This window comes from Ranitomeya variabilis, chromosome 5, assembly GCF_051348905.1.
Source record: "Ranitomeya variabilis isolate aRanVar5 chromosome 5, aRanVar5.hap1, whole genome shotgun sequence".
NCBI classification, from domain to species: Eukaryota; Metazoa; Chordata; class Amphibia; order Anura; family Dendrobatidae; genus Ranitomeya; species Ranitomeya variabilis.
The window spans coordinates 38,494,498-38,508,747 of NC_135236.1; the positions used below are offsets into that span (position 1 = coordinate 38,494,498).

The window sequence follows — 14,250 nt, forward strand, 5'->3', positions numbered from 1 at the left end:
CTGCTGAGCGGAATTATGATGTTGGCAATCGGGAGTTGTTGGCCATGAAGTGGGCATTTGAGGAGTGGCGTCATTGGCTCGAGGGTGCTAAGCATCGTGTGGTGGTTTTGACTGATCACAAAAATCTGATGTATCTCGAGTCTGCTAAACGCCTGAATCCTAGACAGGCCCGTTGGTCATTGTTTTTCTCCTGTTTTGACTTCGTGGTCTCGTACCTGCCTGGTTCAAAGAATGTTAAGGCTGATGCTCTTTCTAGGAGCTTTGTGCCTGACTCTCCTGGAGCCTCAGAGCCAGTTGGTATTCTTAAAGAGGGAGTAATCTTGTCGGCCATTTCTCCGGATTTGCGACGTGTGTTGCAGAGATTTCAGGCTGGTAGACCTGACTCTTGTCCACCTGACAGACTGTTTGTTCCTGATAAATGGACCAGTAGAGTAATTTCCGAGGTTCACTCCTCGGTGTTGTCAGGGCATCCGGGAATTTTTGGCACCAGAGATTTGGTGGCTAGGTCCTTTTGGTGGCCTTCCTTGTCACGGGATGTGCGGTCATTTGTGCAGTCCTGTGGGACTTGTGCTCGGGCTAAGCCTTGCTGTTCTCGTGCCAGCGGGTTGCTTTTGCCCTTGCCTGTCCCGAAGAGGCCTTGGACACACATTTCCATGGATTTCATTTCGGATCTTCCAGTGTCTCGGGGCATGTCTGTCATCTGGGTGGTATGTGATCGCTTTTCCAAGATGGTCCATTTGGTGCCCTTGCCTAAGCTGCCTTCCTCTTCTGATCTGGTTCCGTTATTCTTTCAGAATGTGGTTCATTTGCACAGCATTCCTGAGAATATCGTGTCTGACAGAGGATCCCAGTTTGTTTCCAGGTTCTGGCGATCCTTTTGTGCTAAGATGGGCATTGATTTGTCGTTTTCATCTGCCTTTCATCCTCAGACTAATGGCCAAACTGAGCGAACAAATCAGACTCTAGAGGCTTATTTGAGATGTTTTGTTTCTGCAGATCAGGATGATTGGGTGACCTTCTTGCCGTTGGCTGAGTTTGCCCTTAATAATCGGGCTAGTTCCGCTACCTTGGTTTCGCCATTTTTCTGCAACTCTGGTTTCCATCCTCATTTTTCCTCGGGACATGTGGAGCCGTCTGACTGTCCTGGGGTGGATTCTGTGGTGGATAGGTTGCAGCGGATTTGGGATCATGTGGTGGACAACTTGAAGTTGTCACAGGAGAAGGCTCAGCGTTTTGCCAACCGCCGCCGCGGTGTGGGTCCCCGACTTCGTGTTGGGGATTTGGTGTGGCTGTCTTCTCGGTTTGTTCCTATGAAGGTCTCCTCTCCTAAATTTAAGCCTCGCTTCATCGGTCCTTATAAGATTTTGGAAATTCTTAATCCAGTGTCCTTTCGCTTGGAACTTCCTGTGTCGTTTGCCATTCACAACGTGTTCCATAGGTCTTTGTTGCGGCGGTACGTTGTGCCTGTGGTTCCTTCTGTTGAGCCTCCTGCTCCGGTGTTGGTTGGGGGCGAGTTGGAGTACGTGGTGGAAAAGATCTTGGATTCTCGTCTCTCCAGGCGGAGGCTTCAGTATCTGGTTAAGTGGAAGGGCTATGGTCAGGAGGATAATTCCTGGGTGGTCGCCTCTGATGTGCATGCGGCCGATTTGGTTCGTGCCTTACACGCTGCTCATCCTGATCGCCCTGGTGGTCTTGGTGAGGGTTCGGTGACCCCTCCTTAAGGGAGGGTACTGTTGTGAATTAGACTTTTTGGCTCCCTCTTGTGGTCACTAGTGATATGACACTTTGATATTCCTTCCCTTGCTTGGTACCCACCTGGCCTCATTAGTCCAGGGGTGTCGCTATTTGAACTTCCTGGATTTTCAGTCTGGTGCCTGGCATCGTTGTAATCAGATCCTTCTGTTTGCTCCTTTCTGCTGGTCCTGGTTCTTTGCAAAATTAAGCTAAGTCCTGCTTTCTTGTTTTTGGTTATTTACTGTGCTCTTATTTTTGTCCAGCTTGTACTAAATGTGATTCCTGATACTGCTGGAAGCTGTAGGGGGCGGATGTTCTCCCCCCGTGCCATTAGACGGTTCGGGGGTTCTTGAATATTCCGCGTGGAGTTTTTGTGAGGGTTTTTGCTGACCATATAAGTCATCTTCCTATATTCTGCTATTAGTTAGTGGGCCTCTCTTTGCTAAAAACCTAGTTCATTTCTTGCGTTTGTCTTTTCTTCTTACCTCACCGTTATTATTTGTTGGGGGCTTGTATCCAACTTTTTGGGGTATTTCCTCTGGAGGCAAGAAAGGTCTTTCTTTTCCCTGCTAGGGTTAGTTAGTTCTCCGGCTGGCGCGAGACGTCTAGAATCAACGTAGGTACGTTCCCCGGCTGCTGTTATTTGTGTGCTAGGTTCAGGTATATGGTCAGCCCAGTTACCACTGCCCTATGAGCTGGGTTTTATGTTTGCAGACTTCGCTATTTGTCTTTGAGACCCCCTGCCATTGGGGTCATAACATCCACGCCACCCAGCTGATACGTCCGAGGGGCACCACAAGCTAATACGGTAACAAGGAGTGAAGGATCAGACATGTCTGAGTTTGCCAGGTTCATGGTGAGCAGGGAGCTAATCAGCACTAGCCTCTCAAAATTCGACGACCGTGCAGAGAACTACAGAGCCTGGAAAGCAACCTTCAAGGTCGCCATTGCTGATCTCAACCTATCCGCGGAACAGGAGCTCGACCTCATGGTAAAATGGTTGGGTCCTGAATCCACAAACCGTATCAAGAGTCTTAGGACTGTCTATGTGGGGCAGGCTGAAGCAGGTCTCGCAGCTGCCTGGCAGAGACTCGAAAGAACCTATGGCAGTGCTGAAGCCATAGAAAAGTCCCTATTCAAGAGACTGCAGAATGTTCCAAGGATCAACCTTAAGGAAGCCCACAAGCTTCTGGACTTAAGTGACCTGCTTATGGAGCTGGAACTTGCTAAAAGGGACCCTCGCTTGTCTGGACTGTGCTACCTGGACACTGCCCATGGGGTGAACCCAATCATCTCAATGCTGCCACATAGTCTGCAAGAGAAGTGGGCAGTATGCGTCTCCAGGTATAAAAGGTCACATGACGTCACCTTTCCTCCGTTCATTCAGTTCTGCAAGTTCATTGACGAACAAGCCCAAATGAGGAACGACCCTAGCCTTGACTTCCTGGAGTCTAACACTGCAGCTCCAGCAACACTTTCATCAAGGTATGAAAGCGTCGCACATAGATGCAAGGACTCGAGGAACAGTGTAAGCGTCAGAAAGACTAACCTGCCATCACCAGCAGTAGCTGCCCATAAGCAGTACACTATTCCGTTGAGGGATAAGTCTTTCGATCGTGAGTGTCCCATTCACAAAAGACCACACTCACTCACTCAACAAATGTAGAGGCTTCAGGTCGAAAATCATGCAGGAGCGCCAGAAAATCCTCAGCGAACTTGGGGTATGTTTCAAGTGCTGCGCTTCATCAGAAAACATGGCCAAGGACTGTAAATCTGCCATTAAGTGTGAAGAGTGTCACAGCGACAGACACCCATCAGCCTTGCACCCAGCCTCAGCCACCAGTGATGCAGCAGTCGCAGTTACCTCTAGCCCCGCAACAAGCCATGGCGGGGAGCCACAGAATCATGCCAAGTCCACCACAGCTGTTTCCTGTTCATGCTCAGAGGTATATGCCTAATTAGAGTCTATCCAGAAGGGCAACCAGAAAAGACAGTAAAAATGTATGCCATCATTGATGGTCAGAGCAATCGATCCCTAGCTGGACCTAAGTTCTTTGAAGCCTTTAGAATCAAGGGACCAGCAATGCCCTACACTCTGAATACTTGCTCGGGGCGCATAGAGACTAGCGGCAGAAGAGCACAAGGTTTCATTGCTTCTCCTGTCAATGGAGACGTAGAAATACCCCTACCTACGCTAATCGAATGCGATCAAATACCAGACCAAAGGGATGAGATCCCTACCCCGGAAGCTGCCTTCTACCAACCACACTTAAGGCACCTAGCCAGCGTTATCCCACCTTTGGACACAGATGCTGAAATCCTACTTCTGCTCGGCAGAGACAATTTAAGGATACATAAGGTCCGCCAACAGTGTAATGGTCCTGACTATGCCCCCTACGCCCAGAGACTTGACTTGGGGTGGGTAGTCATAGGAAATGTATGCTTGGACCGAACAGAAGAACATTCCTTTAAGAACTACGTACGCTGAGATGGGCGCACTACTTTCTGCAAACCATGTCTTCATCACTATGAGATAAAGGAAAAGCTTCCAGATCCTGTACAGCTGCCTGATGTTATCCCTTCTCCCTATGCAGACAACTTGGGAAAATCGGTGTTTCGTACCACTAAGGATGACAACAAAGTAGCCCCGTCTATGGAAGACAAGGAATTCGTCAGGATAATGGACAATGAGTTCATTAAGGACGAGACTAATCACTGGGTTTTTCCCCTACCCTTCCGAGCTACCAGGGTAAGGCTCCCGAACAATCGTGAACAAGCCTTGTCCAGATTCAACTCTCTCCAGCGCACACTAAGCAATAAACCAGAGATGAAAGAACACATCATCATCACCTTTATGGGCAAAATATTCCATAACAACCATGCTGAGCCAGCGCCTCCCTTAAAGGAAAATGAGGAGTGCTGGTACCTACCCTCATTTGGAGTATATCACCCGAAGAAACCTAAACAAATTAGAGTTGTCTTTGATTCAAGCGCCAAACATTAAGACGTATCTCTCAACGATGTCCTCCTTACAGGTCCTAATCTGACAAACAACCTGGTAGGAGTGTTGATGAGGTTTACCCCGGGGGTACCCTGCGCCTCCCTTAAAGGAAAACGAGGAGTGCTGGTACCTACCCTCATTTGGAGTATATCGCCCGAAGAAACCTAAACAAATTAGAGTTGTCTTTGATTCAAGCACCAAACATTAAGGCGTATCTCTCAACGATGTCCTCCTTACAGGTCCTAATCTGACAAACAACCTGGTAGGAGTGTTGATGAGAGGTTCAGGAAAGAGCCCATTGCCATCACCGCCAACATTGAACAGATGTTCCACTGTTTCATAGTCAGAGAGGACCACAGGAATTTCCTCAGGTTCCTGTGGTACAAGGACAATGACCCCAGCAAAGAGATGGTGGAGTATCGCATGCGGGTGCACGTATTCGGGAACAGCCCTTCACCCGCAGTGGCAACATATGGCCTGCGGAGAACCACACTAGAAGGAGAGTCCGAGTATGGAACAGACGCCAGAGACTTTGCAGAGAAAGACTTCTACGTAGATGATGGACTAGAATTTCTACCCACAGAAGAAGCGGCAATTGACCTACTTAAAAGGACCCAACGTACGCTGTACCGAGCTAAGCTTAGACTGCACAAAATTGCTTCAAACAGCCTGGCTGTCATGAGAGCCTTTGAGTCAAGTGATCACGCACCTGGATTCAAGGACATAGACCTAGGATCAGACCGTCCGCCTGTGCAGAGAAGCTTAGACCTGAGGTGGAACTTGTCAGCCTTCACCTTCGGTTTCCAAATTAACTGTGCAGACTAAACTAAACGTGGTGTCCTGTCAGTGGTAAATAGCCTATATGACCCACTGGGATTTGTAGCACCAATTACCATAGAAGGTAAATCCCTTCTGAGACGGCTATCCGAAACCGTCAAGGACTGGGATGCCCCTCTCCCTCCTGATAAGGAATCGAAATTGGAAACCTGGAAGCAGTCTTTGTGTGCTTTGGATGAAATCCATATACCGAGATGCTATGCCGGAATCTCACTTGCTGCTAGCACTAGGAAGGAACTCCATGTGTTCTCGGATGCATCCACGGAGGCCATTGCAGCTGTTGCCTACCTGAAGGTGACGGGATCCGACAATCAAGATCATGTTGGTTTCGTTTTCGGCAAGGCTAAGTTGGCCCCCAAGCCTGACCACACTATTCCCAGGCTGGAACTCTGAGGGGCCGTGCTTGCAGTAGAACTTGCAGACTTTATTCAGCATGAGCTGGACACTCACATAGATGACATACAATACTACAGTGACAGCAAAGTTGTCTTAGGTTACATCTACAACCAAACAAGGCGCTTCTACATGTACATCAGTAACCGCATTGAGAGAATAAGAAGGTCTTCCAAACCTGAACAGTGGCACTATATCCCATCTGAACTTAATCCAGCCGACCACGCCATTAGACCTATGTCTATAAATTCTTTTACTAACTGTTCTTGGCTTTCAGGTCCAAAGTTTCTGCTGGAACAGAAGGGAAGTGAATTTGTCCAGGAAGTCTTCAGCATCCAGGATCCGGATGATGATCCAGAAGTCCGCTCCGAGGTCAGTACTCTGGCCACGAATGCTAAACCAACCTCCACACTTGGTTGCTAGCGCTTCGAACGCTTCTCCAATTGGATGAAACTCGTTAAGACTATTGCAAGGTTAGTCCACATTGCGAGATCTTATCTCAACTCACATGGAGACAAAGACTGTCATGGTTGGCACGTCTGCCAAAAACCACTCTCTACTTATCACATTCCGGTAGGATACACCATGAACAGAACTCTGCTATAGTACTTTGTCCATTGGATTACAGTTGGGTCAGAGATAGTTTGGCCTAGTGTGACTTCTCTGATCCGAAGATGAGTTTTCCTTGGGATTATCTCAGGAACTGACTTAATGTCTTATCTCGTTTAAAGTTGTTATTGCATTGCATGCATGTTTGGTTTCATTTTTTAGGTTGTTGGACTTTATTTCAAGGACATTAGTATAGTGAAATCCCTTACGGTATTTCAGACGGGGAGTGTGCTGTTTCATGTATGTTCTTCAGTTTGTATGTATGTTGTTATACTTTTCTCTGCTGCCACCCAATGGCCTTTTTCTGTATGGCAGCTTGTTATTCATTTATTCTTGTGGGAATGTCTTCCACTTCTGGTTCAGGGGTCAAGTCTTCTCTTCCTCTGGCAGCCATTTCATTTTCAGTTTGATGCTGTTGTGAGAGGACACGTTTTAACCCGGCTTAGGAAGACATCAGTCTTTCAACCACACTCACTTTTGCTGCTCACACTTGCAGTCATACTTGGTGCTGCATCTTACTGTACCTTGTCTACACCTGCATTTCTGGAGAAAGTACTGTATTACCAGTTATACGCTGTATGTCCGGATTTCCAAATAAACAAGTCTGGATTGCACAACCCCTAGTGTGCATCATCTCCTCGGACACTGAGCAGCATTGGTCCTGTCTGCCTCACAGCGAGGAAAATACTGAAGGTACGAAATCTTTCTCACAACACCTATTAGTCACTCACACCTCCATTCGCCTCATGTGGGAACAGAACAAAAACATCTATCTCACATCTATCTTTCTTTTTCTCTTTCTCACACACAATTCCTGTGAAAGTTTGGACACCAGTTCATTGAATGGTTTCCTTGTTTTTGAACTTATCCTCTGCAGCAGAGGTAATTCTTGGTTTTCCTTTTTTGAAGGCTAGTTTAATCATACTTGATAGTTCTCATGATTGATGGTTTTCATGACTGCATTGGATGATACCTTCAAGGTTCCAGAAAATTTTTAGTGTGAGGAGTCTAAGGAGTTACACATATTCTGGTTTGTTTTACACGTGTTTGAATTTACAATATACACATTCAAATAAGAACAAGGAAAGCTATTGCATGAACAGTGTGTCCAAACTTTTGGCTGTTACTTTGTATCTATTTATCATTTATCAAATTAACATATATATGATATATATATAGTAACCCACTAGGGAGTTGGAGGGCGACATGGCGGTGACATAGGCAGACACAGTCCATATAAAGGAAGTGTGGGCGCAACTATAATGTGGCCTTAAAAATTAAATCCATCAATCTCTGGAAGGTTGTGGACGCTATGTGTAACCCAAATGGTATGTTTTTGTATTGGTTCAAAGCTATTTTTCCCTTGGCCCCCTTGGTAAGATCCAGAGTCGTCATGTTTCTGGCATTACCAAGTTTATCAATTAATTACCCTAGGCATGGAATATGCATCAAATTTGGAAATGTAATTTAGTTTCCAAAAATCATTGCAAAACCTCCAGGTCCTGTTTGGTATGGAAATTAACAACAACAGACTAGACCCTTCACTTCGGGACACTTAGATCACTCCCAGCTCCAACATACATTTGACTTCAGTTGAGCTTGCTTCTCGGCGATTCCCTGGTATTCTACAGGTTTTAAGGTTCATTTTCATACCCATTTCAGTAACTATATCATATTTTATTTCAACTCCACTAGTTGATCCGCAGTTCGCTGGTTGCCATGACCGACCCAACGCTGCAGTTTAGTGGGAAAGCCCCGGAAAAAAGGCGACGGACACCCATTCCGCAATCTGTGCTGGGCCCAGGAGATCTGTGTGACTAGTATTCCCAGGCCTGGAACCATCTAGCTTGCCCCGTGGCTGTAACCCTTAGGCGAGCAAGAATCTTAGTGTTCAGTTGAGCATATTCTCGCACGTCTTGCTCACTAAAGTCATGGTAGGATTTTTGAGACTCTCCTATCAAGTAGGGTGCATCCAACCATTCTTCAGTGGGCAGCTGCTTTCTTTGGGCTGCCCATTCAAAGATAGTGAGGAAATTCTCCACGTCATCAAGAGTAAATTTTTGTAGAGAGTGTTGTACCACCTCCATAGCACCCCACGATGCGGGCCCCTCTTTCAGCAATGCCATCTGCTGCAACATTAGGAAGGTGGGCCTGGTGCTACTATTCCAAGGCTCGTTCCTGAACCTGGACTTGAGTTTTAACGACTTAATCCATAGTGCGGGCTTGTGACTGCATAATATTTTGCGACTGTACCCAGGACATCAACCGGTACTCCCTGAATCTGCAGGGTAGCCACACCTTTGGGAGCCTGCCGACTCCCCACAAATGCTTCTCCCGCTTCCAAGAGTCATCATGAACTGCTGACTCAAAGAAACAGCAGACTGCAACCCTCACTGTCCGGTGAAGCCTTTAATGTTCACGCTGTTGCCCTTAGCAAACTGCGCTGCCCGCATTCTCCACCATATAATAACAGTGACATAGCCAGACGCAGTTCATGTAAAGGAAACATGGGTCTTTATTTTCAGCCGAAATGTAACAATATAGAAGCCAAAAATAACAAGCACTTGCCTGGCTAGGCGCTAACACATCATACCTCTGACTCACGCTACCAGGGACGCGTGTGAGCTTGGTTCTCCAGTAATTCAGGATTTAACACATTTAACCGCTGTGCATTTCCTTCTCAGAAACACGCCATATCGGTCCTGAGGCTGTGACACTCTGAAGCTTTTTTTTCAGCCTTTTCTGTGTCTGTAATGAGGCAACCTCTCTCGGCTGAGCTGGTTTAGCCTCCAGTCAGGGCCAGACTGGCCATCTGGCATTTTTGGCAAATGCCAGAATGGCCTGTCTGCTCGTGGGCCACCTTGACTGCTATATTGTTAACAGAACTGATGTTCTCAAGACACCCATACTCCGTCACTTACCCCAGCAGGCCACGAGTATCATTAGAAATATTGGTCTTGTAGTAAAATCTTGCTTTCCTCCATCCAGGGTAATATTAGTAACATATCCCATCTGGTGCTTTACGGTGACAACATGGGCCTGTGTGATTTCAAATGCCAGGAATTCAGCCCCAGACGGTACTTCAGTACTGCCTGTACTGGTGCGCGAGTGGGAGAGATAAGTCCCACCACTAAATCCTCCTCATCATTCCAATAAAAACCGGTCCAGAACTACCATGAATAGAATAGCTCAGCACCTAAGCTGCTGAACTAACCATTGCTATCCGGCTTTTAATATTTTGCCCAGCTTAACTTTGAGGGAGAGATATGCACTCCATCCAGTATCGTACCTGTCAGCCACCTACAATAATATATATATATATATATTGTTATCACTGGAGAACTTTGAAATCATTGACCCCTGACTGGATAGTAAATGTTAATAATTATCCAAGTAAACTTCTAAGGAATGTACAGAGATTCCTACTGTCCCCGGACATATTGGTTATCTGGAAGGATGGTGGTTTATGGTTAGGTCAGGGCTGGTGCTCTTTTATGCATCTATCCAGCTTATAATGTAGTCTTCTAGTAAGATGTGTGATTACGTGACCCTCAGCCATAGTCTGTGGACCTCTGGTTTGATCCATGTTGTTCTTTGTGTCTTCTTAGAATTATTCCCTATCTACTCATGATATAGGTATTTCCTCTTTGGGGGGATTTTTCCCTGTAATCTGCTGTTTCTATGGAAGCCTAAACCAATTTTATGGACTTTATAAGGCCGCTGAGATGAGCTTGAAGGAGCTTGATGGGGAATTAAAGCACCGTGAATATCTAAGCAGCTGCCAGGGTGAAGGAAGAGATAGGATTTAAAAGTCTTTAAAGCCAAAAATGAGAGAATCACAAAGGACCCCACAGATAAAATGGATTAAGGGGATAAGCTGTGTTTAATTCCCCCATAGATGGGTCAAAGAGAAGAACAATGGATTTTACAAGTGTCCGACCTTTCGCTTCTGCCCCTCCGTCCAAATGCAAATATTTTACTAGCAGCTAAATCCTATTATTTCCGGATCCAAAAAAGAATCTATCTACCTATTTATCATGTATCTATCATCTATCTATTATCTATCAATTATCTATTATCTATCTATTATCTATTTATTATCTATTATCTATTATCTATCTATTATCTATCTATCTATTATCTATCATCTATCTATTATCTATCATCTATTATCTATCATCTATTATCTATCTATCTATCTATTATCTATCTATAATCTATCTATCTATTATCTATCTATCTATCATCTATTATCTATCTATCTATTATATATCTATTATCTATCATCAATTATCTATTATCTATCTATTATCTATAATCGATCTATTATCTATTATCTATTATCTATCAATTATCTATTATCTATCTATTATCTATCATCTATCTATTATCTATCAATTATCTATTATCTATTTATTATCTATTATCTATTATCTATCTATTATCTATCTATCTATTATCTATCATCTATCTATTATCTATCATCTATTAATTATCTATCTATAATCTATCTATCTATTATCTATCTATCTATCTATCATCTATTATCTATCTATCATCTATTATCTATCTATCTATTATATATCTATTATCTATCATCAATTATCTATTATCTATCTATTATCTATAATCGATCTATTATCTATTATCTATTATCTATCAATATCTATTATCTATCATCTATGTATTATCTATCTTTCTATTATCTATCTATTATCTATCTATCATCTAACTATTATCTATATATAATCTATCTATCTATCTATCTATCATATATGGATAGATATATAGCTAGATAATAGATAGAGCTAAATGGATTGATAGAAAATAGATAGATAATAGATAGTTAGATCTATAGATAGATAATATATAGACAGAGAATGACTCATTAGGGAACAACAGATACATGTCTTATAATTATCTATCCAGAGTGGTAATAATTCAGACTAAGCGCTCATCCTCCAGTATTTGTTCAGTATATTGATTTTGGCAAATATCAGACACAAAAAAACAATTGACCCCGACGTGATTTGAACACGCAACCTTCTGATCTGGAGTCAGACGCGCTACCGTTGCGCCACGAGGTCAGATGAGGGTATTCTGTTGTCTCTATTCATCACACTTTCATTCACCAACAAATTCAGAAACATACTTTTCCTTGGGGGCCCACTTTTCACCTGCATGCAAATATTATACTACGCTCTTTCACAAATGTACCTACACCTCTATATAATAGTAGACTGAGTAGTATGGTAAATGAATGATGATATACTGCTATTTACTATACAGAGTGTATCAAGTGAATTATACCAAGTACTGCCCATATAATGGGGTTGGGGGCCCACCGGGGGATTCCCCTGTTCCCCTATTGGCCAGTCCGAGCCTGCACATGATGCCAGGACACAATTGTGGTTTCCAGCAGAACATTGCCCCATCACATTGGCTCCGCCGGCTTGTCCTCTTCTCTTAGAGCATCCTGGTGTCATCTCTTCCCAGGTTACTGACCAACACGATGGGTTACTTCCGCATCCGTCCACTTGATGAAAAATAGGATTCATCAGATAAGGCTGCCTTCTTCCATTGCTCGATGGGCCACTCCTGATGGTCACGTATGATTGTAGATGTTTTCGGCAGAGGACTGGTGTTATCCTTGACCCAATGACATGAATCCTCGAAGCCCTTGGTCCGGATGAACAGTTGTTATGTGGCATGTACAGATGATGTTGGGGCAGCAGGGAGATCCAGGTGGACCTACGATAGCTGTGGTACCAGAAGGGCAACAGGAGGACCAAACTGGAATCCAGGGATCCAAGGAAGCAAAAAAGACTATAACGAACGGGTGCTTCAGAGCTGAGGTGCACAATGAAATGGCTTAGTAAATTCAGGTATACAGCAGAGCTGAGTTTGTCACATAGTCCAAAGCAGGGCTGGAAAAGGTACAGCAGAGTTGACCCAAAGTTACAGGTGAAGTCAATTTGTTGCAATGTCCAAGGCAGAACTGATCAGCAGTATAGCAGAGCTACACAGTGATGTAGCAAAGATGTGTTTGTCAGAATCTCTAAGGCAGAACTCACCAGAAGAATAGCAGAGCTACCCAGTGTTGTAGCAGATCTGGGTTTGTCATAGGGTTCATGCAGAGCTGGCACAGGTAAGTAGTCTATGGTAGTGACATGGAAGCCGAATACCTAAATACTCAGGTGGAATCCTGCTGCCTAAGCCATCCTATAAGGACACGGAGAATGGTTAACTGATGCGCAAAAGAGCAGAGAGAGCAAGATGTCACACAACGAACATGGAGATCTCGGTGCTGGATCCAGGAGTGCTAAGTAACAACAGGGGGCAGCATTGATATGACCCTATCTACTGTTCATCAGTTGTACTTCCTTGGATGACTTTTAGCAGGTACAGGGAATGCCTCACAAGAAAAACCACTATGGAGATGTTCTAGCATCATAATGGTGAAATTAGCTTTCATCATTACGCTTGCCCATTGTGCCATCACCCACTCATTATCATAAGCAACAGGATGGGATCAACATGATGTGAGAAGAGCTAGGTGCACCCATGTTGTTAAAGAACCAACTAACCAGAAGACACCTTACACATGTACACAAAATTACACAATATTAATCTAGCCACAAAGTACATTTGGTGCTTCTGGGATTGAAGTGTAGCTGATATCTTAGAGAATAGATATGTCCTGATTAGTGTTGAGCGATACCTTCCGATATCGGAAAGTATCGGTATCGGAAAGTATCGGCCGATACCGTCAAAGTATCGGATCTAATCCGATACCGATACCCGATCCCAATGCAAGTCAATGGGACGAAAATATCGGAATTAAAATAAACCCTTTCTTAACTTGTAGGTTCATTCTACATGAAGGAAAACAACTAAGAATAATGTAGGATGTATTGGGGGAGGTGGCGGAGACATTAAAGGCACAGAGGTTTAGCCCAATCAAATAGAATAGCAGGATTTTTATTTTTTTTTATGACGTTCGGCGTTAGAAAGATTTTGACTGTTATTTTTTTTTATTTTATTTTGTCAGATATTGATGTTTCACTACTTCCACGCCCTTCACCTTTTTTTTTACTTCTCCCACACTTTCTTCTTCATTATCCTCATCATCAGCTTCTTTGACATCAACTTCTTCACCTTATTCATCTTCTTCATCTTCTACCTATTATTTTTTTTGTTATTATCTTCTTCATATTCAACTTCTTCATCATATTCTTATTTGTGACAGGCATTCCCGTAGTTGTTATCTATAAAAGTTTGAAGATTACACCTTCCGTTCTGCCTGTCACAAAACAGTTACATTTGTCCGCGTTCAGTTTGGCCTGCAGCATCAGGCTTTATCCAGGGGCACCACGAGGAGGAACGGACTCACCCCCATACACTGCTTAGTCTTCTTCTGCTTATAATTTAGATAATATCTTTTGCTCTGATATTTAGTGTTATGCTTAATGTTCTTCTGCTCTTTGTTCTGCAGCCTCTTGTTCTTCTGCTTCTCGGTCTTCCAGGTCGTCGTCGTCTCCAGGGTCGTCGTCTCCGGGGTCGTCGTCATCGGGGTGGTCTTCAGGGTCATCGTCTCCAGGGTCGTCGTCATCACGGTGGTTGTCGTCTCCGGGGTCGTCGTCATCGGGGTGGTCTTCAGGGTCATCGGCTCCAGG

General features: G+C 44.2%; 1 non-coding gene across 1 annotated transcript; it reads right to left on the reverse strand.

Moving 5' to 3' along the window:
• Nucleotides 1-11,589: 11,589 nt before the first annotated feature.
• TRNAW-CCA (transfer RNA tryptophan (anticodon CCA)) lies at nt 11,590-11,661 on the reverse strand. Its single transcript has one exon. It is a non-coding gene; the product is annotated as a tRNA-Trp (tRNA).
• Between the last annotated feature and the right edge of the window lie 2,589 nt (nt 11,662-14,250).